This window comes from Pteropus vampyrus, unplaced genomic scaffold (genome assembly GCF_000151845.1).
Source record: "Pteropus vampyrus isolate Shadow unplaced genomic scaffold, Pvam_2.0 Scaffold80, whole genome shotgun sequence".
NCBI lineage: Eukaryota > Metazoa > Chordata > Mammalia > Chiroptera > Pteropodidae > Pteropus > Pteropus vampyrus.
Window position 1 is genome coordinate 5,617,947 of NW_011888861.1, and position 7,639 is coordinate 5,625,585.

The window sequence follows — 7,639 nt, forward strand, 5'->3', positions numbered from 1 at the left end:
AGAACTTGGAAGCTTAGCGCTGCAGTGTTCTCATCTCACAACCTGTTGTATAGATTAATGAGAGATGTATGTGAATTACTTGTCACAGTGACTGCGGTGCTCACGAAGGGCTAACTATTGCTTCCTTCCCTCAGCCGCACCCTGTTCTCCTTTAACCCTTTCCACTCCGGCCCCTTTGCCACTTTTCTGCCTCCCTCCTCTTCTCTCCTTCCCACGCCCAGGCCTCTGTAAGGCTTACAGAGACTTTAGATGTGTCCTGAATCTGTAATGGTCTCCTCACCTCGATATTCTAGTTTGCTTTATCCTCCCTTAGTTTTCTGGTTTTCTTTCTTGTTTACCAACTTCCTCCAGTTTTAAAGGCACTATAAATGAGAGTATAGATGATGATTTTTTTTCCTCCTTTCTTCTATTAAGTGCTTAAAAGGTAAAGTTCCTAATCTATTAAGTGTATTCTCCCAAAATGAGGCCAGGGGTTCCTAAGGCCATACATATAATGATGTTGGTAATGGTGTCAGCACTCTATGGCCCTGGGGTCCCTAAATCTGGCTGGGCCATTCTGGAAGCTGGTAACGAAGTTCAGATAGCACTAACCCCAGCTGGGGAACAGTAGGGTTAGTGTTGGTATTAGGCATAATCGAAGCTTATCTAAAAGTCAGCTCTCATAATTGAGTTCTTCCATGATAAAGATTGTCATAAAGGTGTCTTATTTACAATTAAAATAATTAATCACACTTTACTGCAACTTAGTTCATCAGATTGTAGAGCCTGGAATAGACAATTCAGTCTAACTAACAATGACCTGTTTCACCAGAGTGTTAACTTCTAAGGGCAAAAAAATGTTATCTTTTTCACAGCTGTCTTACCACTATCTAGAAGAATGCCCAGCACATAATAGCCTCTCAAAAAATGTTAATAAAATAAATCAATGAATGAGTGGATAATATGTGCTTTATATGGCAGCAAGCACCATGATTTATCAAGATGAGGAGGCTCAGCATCCTCAAAAGCCAGTGATGGAGGCCATATAAACACACAGTGGTTTATATAATATAAAGTCTTATGGGAACACAAATGAAGAACAATAAATTGAGTAGTGTGGGGAGTTGGGAGAGAGGGGGAGACCTAAATATGCCATATTTTCAAGTTACACATAAAAATTTTAACTGAAAATAAAACATTTTAATTTGGGAGATAAATTATAAATTATAACAATTCTTAAAATACCCTGAAGATCTGGAGAGCCAACCATATGCCAAACTTTGGCAATGAGTAGGGAGAAAAGCTGTTCCTTATGGCCTTACACCTGGCTATTAGTTGTCAGGCCCTCAGGGCCAGCTTACCTGAGCCCAGCCTCATGACAAGCGGTTATGCTCACCTGGACTTGCCATCCCAGCGTGAAAATATGCCTCATACCGCTTCTTCCCCTTTCTTTTTCCTCAAGCAAAACTGTGAAAAGACTTTAAGAACCACCTTTGTTAACCAGATGGGTATGGTTGGATTTTCTTTTATTTTTATTCTAGCCTGTGGTAACCCAAAACTTCAGAATCACCTTGGGATGCTTAATAAGAATGAAAATTGTTGGGCTTCACCCTTGACCTGTTGAATTAAAATCTCCAGATAAGGAGCCCAGGAATCTTTAGTTTATTAATGACTCAACTGCTGTAGATGAGTGTTTTTTTTTTTTTAATTAATCAACTTTATGTTTTAGATTTTTCAGAAAAATGGAACAGGTAGTACTGAGTTCTCATATAACTCTCTGTACACAGATTTCCTTGTTATTAACATCTTACATTCCTATAGTACATTTGTTATAATTAATGAACAAGTATCTATACATTATTATTAACTAAAGTCCAGCATTTATTCCTTAGTTTCTACCTAATGTCCTTTTCCTGTTCCAGGATCTTATATTATATTCCCAGGATAATTTTTACTTGTTTTTATTAATTTTTAATTATGAAGGAAATTCGTGAGTATATTCTCTTATTAAAAGTTAAATGTTACTGATGAAGAATCCCTTTAGCAACCCAGTTCTTAACCCTTCCCCCAGAAGTAAACGATGTCAAAAGTTTAGAGCCTACCTTTCCAGTCATTTTTCTGTATATTCATATTCACAGAGAAATTTATAAAAGGTATAGAATTCTTTTATATTTCTTAAACATTTGTGAAATGGTGTTGTTCTTTGCATATCATTTAGCTTTTTCCTTTTTTCACTCAATAATAGTGATTGCTGAATATTTTGTGTCAGTATAATGAAACATCTTTTAAACTGATGTTAAATTGATCCATAACTTGAATATGCTGTATTTTATTTATCTACTGATGACTGTTTAAATTATTTATAATTTTTTTTCTGTTTTGCTGTTATGAATTTACAAAGAATATGTCCCTGGGTGTATCTGTGATTGTTTCTCTCAGGCATCGTATTCATTTGCTAAGGTTGCCAAAACAAAGAACTATAAACCGAGTGCCTTAAACAAGAGAATCTTATTGCCTCACAGCTCGGGAGGCCAGAAGTCCAAGATCAAGGTTTTGGCTGGGCCATGCTCCCTATGAGGATGCTAGGGAAGGATCTTTTCCAGGACTCAATTCTAGCCTCTGGTAGTTCTTTGGCTTATGGTAACATAACATCAATATTCACAAGGTGTTCTCTCTGTGCGTGTGTCTCTGTATCTAAATTTCCTTTTCTTAAGGACACCAGTCATATTGGATCGGGGGCCCACCCTGCCTAGATATCACCTTATCTTAATTAATTCATTTGCAATGATTCTATTTTCATACAAGATTATAGTCTGAGGGACTAAGGGATTCGGAGTCAACATATGAATTTTGAGGGGACCAGAACTCACCTCATAATAGGCATTACTCTCAAAACTTCTCCCATCATGCAACTCCATCAGTAAAACTCATTTTTGAGCGTGCGCCAAAATATACGTGCATTTAAATATTTTTAATTTACACATATGTGTTTTTGTACTAATGTGTGCATTATAAAACTTAGGTCAGTTCCCCAGGAAACAGATACTGAGGCTCTGAGGTTTGCATATGGGAACGTTACTGACAAGAGTAAGATGGAGCTTAGAGAAGGTGAATTGCACTGCAGTTGCCAAAGAGAGCTCAGTTGGTTCCTTAGGAGCTCAGGGGCTGGAAAGGCTCTATAAAGCTTTCTAGAATTGAGGCAAACAGTAGGCTGTCTACATCCACTTTGAACAGTCACTAGATACAGGCAGCCCAAGAAGGATGAAGCAGCTCCCCTGGGCCCAGGGTGATTTCTTAGTAGCTTCAGCCACTAGGCCGTTGACAGTCGTTCCTGCCAGCTGAGGACCCAGTGCCTGTGCCCTGAAAGGACATGTAGGCAGCATTCTACAGCACCCTACACACACACAAAAAAAACGACTCTCAAGAGAAAATTTAAAAGGATGGAGTAAAGTTAAATATAAATAGAAGTTATTGTATTTTCCCTGATATTTAATGAGTCTGACATATTACCTAAAACATATAGAATCTACCTTCTAGATCTCTGCTGGGTCATAGAGAATATGCCTTTTAAATTTTAGTAGAAACTGACAACTGTCATCCTAAGTGGCCATACCACATTACATTCATCAAGAGTGTATGGTGATACCTGTTTCATTTCCTCATATCCTTACCAAAACTTGATATTATCAAGCTTCTTAAATTTTTACCAATGTCGAGTGTAAAAACATCTCATCAATTTAATTTGAGTTTTTCTGATTCCTAGAAAGGTTGAGAACCTTTCCTTTTTATGAATTGCATGTCCATACCTTTGGCCCCTCATTCTGTTAAGTTCTATATTATTTTCTTACTGATTTGTAGGCATTACTTATATGTTTGAACGTTGAACCTTAATTCATTCTTTCCCTCTCCAGCTCTTCTCCTATCTTCATGTGGTGAGTTTCTCCATAAAACTGATCAGACAGCTCTATCTAGTATTGTCTGCTTAGAACTGAAAGACTTGGGGTCTCAGCTTTAGGGTCACATACTAATTGTATATACTTAGGTGGTTAATTTGATCTCTCCGATTCTCAGTTTTCTCATAAGGAAAGTGGAAATAATTCTACTTTTCAGGGTTGTTTTGAGGATTTAATGACATTATGTATGTAAAATTCTTTATCACTATGGCTTATTTTTTTGCTCTTTATTAAAAAAATATGAAAATCTATGTACATTCTCTCCCCTCCACCTGGGATTTGTTCATTCATTCATTCATTCATTCATTCACGTATTACTCACTGAATGGAAATTTATTATTGCTAACCACCGCTGTGTAAGCATTGGTGGATAATATGGTTCCCATCCTGCCGTAGAGAAATGGAAAAAATAAATGTAAAAAATAGAGTCCATTTGTTAAGGATTATGGAGAAACTGCATTCTTTCGCATATTTCACTCTCTGACTCAAAGAAAGGTACTTTCACCTTTCCGAGACTCGGGCTGGAGGAAGAGAAGTACATTTACAAATGCCCTCTGCATCGTGAGGAATCAGAACTTGACATTCTCTGAGCTGTGCCTTAGCCCTGCACCAGAAAAGGTGTGTGGAGGATTCCCAGCTCCTCACATCCAGACTTTCTGTAGCAAACAGTTTAGGTAGCCTTGCCCTCTTCCCAGCTCTCTCTTCCTTTTTCCGTCAGTGAGTAGCTGAAAAAGAGCACTGTCTGTGCCGGGCAGCTGGTTGCTTAAGGGGATCTGGCATCTGCTGGGCAAGTCCGGCGATATCCTCTCTCACTGCAAGTGTCCCCCGTTACGGAAGCCATAAATCAGATATTTGTGATGAAAGTGGGGACAGAGTCAGTCCTGAAAGGAAACTATGTTTTCCAATTATGCTTTGATCAGAGAGCCTCGTCTTTCTGGTAAGCAAGGTTTTGTCCATCTCTTAATAAAGGATTACTTTCCCATTTCTCTGTTGGTCTTGCCTGAGTGCTCCACTGGCTCTAAAGGCATGGACTATTCAAGAAATGGTGAGAAATTTCATGAAACTGAAGATTCAACAAGGTCCGCAGGGTGAAAGTCCTGGAAAGATAGGTTTCAACTCAATTGCCGATGCATTTTTGTGCCAAACATTGTAGTAGTGAAAATCAAAGTGTTTACAATAGGAGAGTGGCATGCTTAGATTTATTTTTTTCAGTAAATAAAAATAGCATTAGTGTAACGGAGTAACAGGTGCTGAGAAGCTTCTATTGTCAGCATGTTCTTCTCCACTCCTCTGGGTCCCCTTCTCCAGCCATCCACCACTCTCTCTTCAATCTAGCAATCCCAGGAAATGTAGCAATCCCAGCAAATAAGCCTGTCAATTCTTGCCAGCATTCTGACCACTTGGTTAGGAGATAGAAATGTACTTAACAGAAAGTCACGTATAACAAATTATAAGACAAGAAAAGAAGTACAAAAGTTGAACTTGCCTATGCAGCCTAAGTTCTATTTTTCAAATGTCTTTCCCTTCACTCAGAGTGGCTGAAACTGGGCCCTGGGTTGTCCATGCACCTCTTGCATGGCTTCTGTCCCAGCTGCACTATTAAGGTCCTTCCACTCCTCTAAAATTTTCGTTTCTTGTGTTTTCTTTCCCTGTGGTCTTTTACAATCTTCCATATGTATAAATCATTGTTTTAAAATGTTGATTTTATTTTTATTCAGGTACGGTGAGGTCAACAGATCAAGAGACTGCCATTGAAAAGATAGCTTACTATTTATTCATGGGGCAGCAAGGGGCACAGGGAAGCACCAGGGTCTGTCAGGAGGCAGAGAGAGCAAGGGGAAAACATGGATCAGAGCCTTTATTGTGGTTTCTGTGGGAAGGAATGGGTGAGGCAAGGTAATCAGGTTTAGGATTGGCTAGTTTGAATAATTTCAGCAGGCATAGGGGATATCCCTAGTTGTCTAGTACCTGGCTGTCTTAGTTGGAGCTGCTGCAACGGAATACCATAAACTGAGTGACTCACAATTTTGGAGGCTGGAAGTCAGAGATCATGATGCCAGCATGATCAGGTTCTGGTGAGAGCCTTCTGCCTGGGCTGCAACTTCTCATTGTATCCTCACATGGCAGAAAGAAGCAAGCCAGCTCTTCGGCCTCTTCTTGTAAGCATAGCATTGGCCACGGGGTGATCAGGGCAGGGATAGTGGCCTAGAGTATGAAAGCCCCATAAAGGAGGTGACTGGGTTTGGGGCTCTGGATTGGTTGGTTTGTATATGAAAGACGTGCTTGCAAGTATGTTCTTTACTATCTGTAGGAATTGGCAAGACACCAAGATTTCGATGCATCCAAAAAAAAAGACACCATCACTATTCCTTTTCATGATTGCCTTTCTCTAGATTGAGGGTAGAAGTTGTGACTTGTTGATTTTGGTAATTCCAGCACTCTACACAATATTTTACACAGTTAAAGCTCCATATATGTTGTTAAAATAAATGTTGATTACATTAATATATCATATAGTACCTGGCCAAGGTTCTTTGCTGATCAATCACCTAGCTTTACTATTGAAAATAAAATCTTTTGGAAAAAAACACCTTGCCCAAGATTGCACAGCTAAGTATAAGAGGCAATTGTAGAACTCGTGTCTTTTGGAGATTATAGATTGTAATGACATTAAAAGGTGAGCATTATGATAGTTTAGTTGGGTATTTGGGCCAGAACTTTTTAGAATATTCATGTTCTGTCCTCAAGTAGACTTACCTCTCCACAAGGCCCCCAAAGTAAATATATCCATGGAAAAATGACATGCAAAGCTAAGCAACACTTTGTTTTAAGCTGGGATTTCAGCCCACAGACCTCAGTGCACCTCTATGGGATGGGCCAGATGTCTGAGCTCCGTCTAGAATCACAGCAGACAGAGGTACGATGTCACTAATTTTTCCCCCCAAGCCTAAGCTTTCAGACTGTATCCCTCTGAAGAGAGAAAGGCCAATCTGAACTTGAGCCAGAGAGTAAACAAGAACCCTGGACAACATTTGAATGAAGCTTTGGACCCAGGCATTGCTAGGCCAGCCAGGGGTTCACTCCATGGGAGAAGAAAGAACATTTAAAATTGACAGCAAGAGAGGGATCACTTCAGAGGAGTTGAACCAGGGACAAGTCCATCTTTTAACATGCAATACTTCCATTCATTATACCTACCTCAATGTTGGCCAATGAAACAACACAAAATGTGACCAATGACAACAACATCTCCTTTCGAGGATGAAGTTTTCTCCACAACCCACACCCAATCCAAGGAGAGCAAGGAAAAGAAGAGCCTTGAGTACTTTTATCTAGAAGCCAGTGTTTATTCCAGTTCACTGCACCAAGCCCCACCACATCGCTTCAGGTTAGGAGTTTTCATTTCACTTCACCATAACTTTACCTTGCACTCAGATTACCTCCCTTTGGAATCAAGTTCATCCAGAACAGGCAACGTGTTAAGGTTTCCATCTCCACAACCAATGGAACATGTGTAGAAAAAAGCTGATTGTAAAATTAGCCATAATGCATACAACATGATATTGAGATTTTGAAGCAACCACTCATTCTCTTAGGCAGAAAATGTCCCTAGATCTTGAAAATTAAAGTCTACTCTAGCCTCCATATGTGGATCCACACTTTATGTAAAAACTTATCCTTAATTTCTAAAGGCATTAAAAAGATAT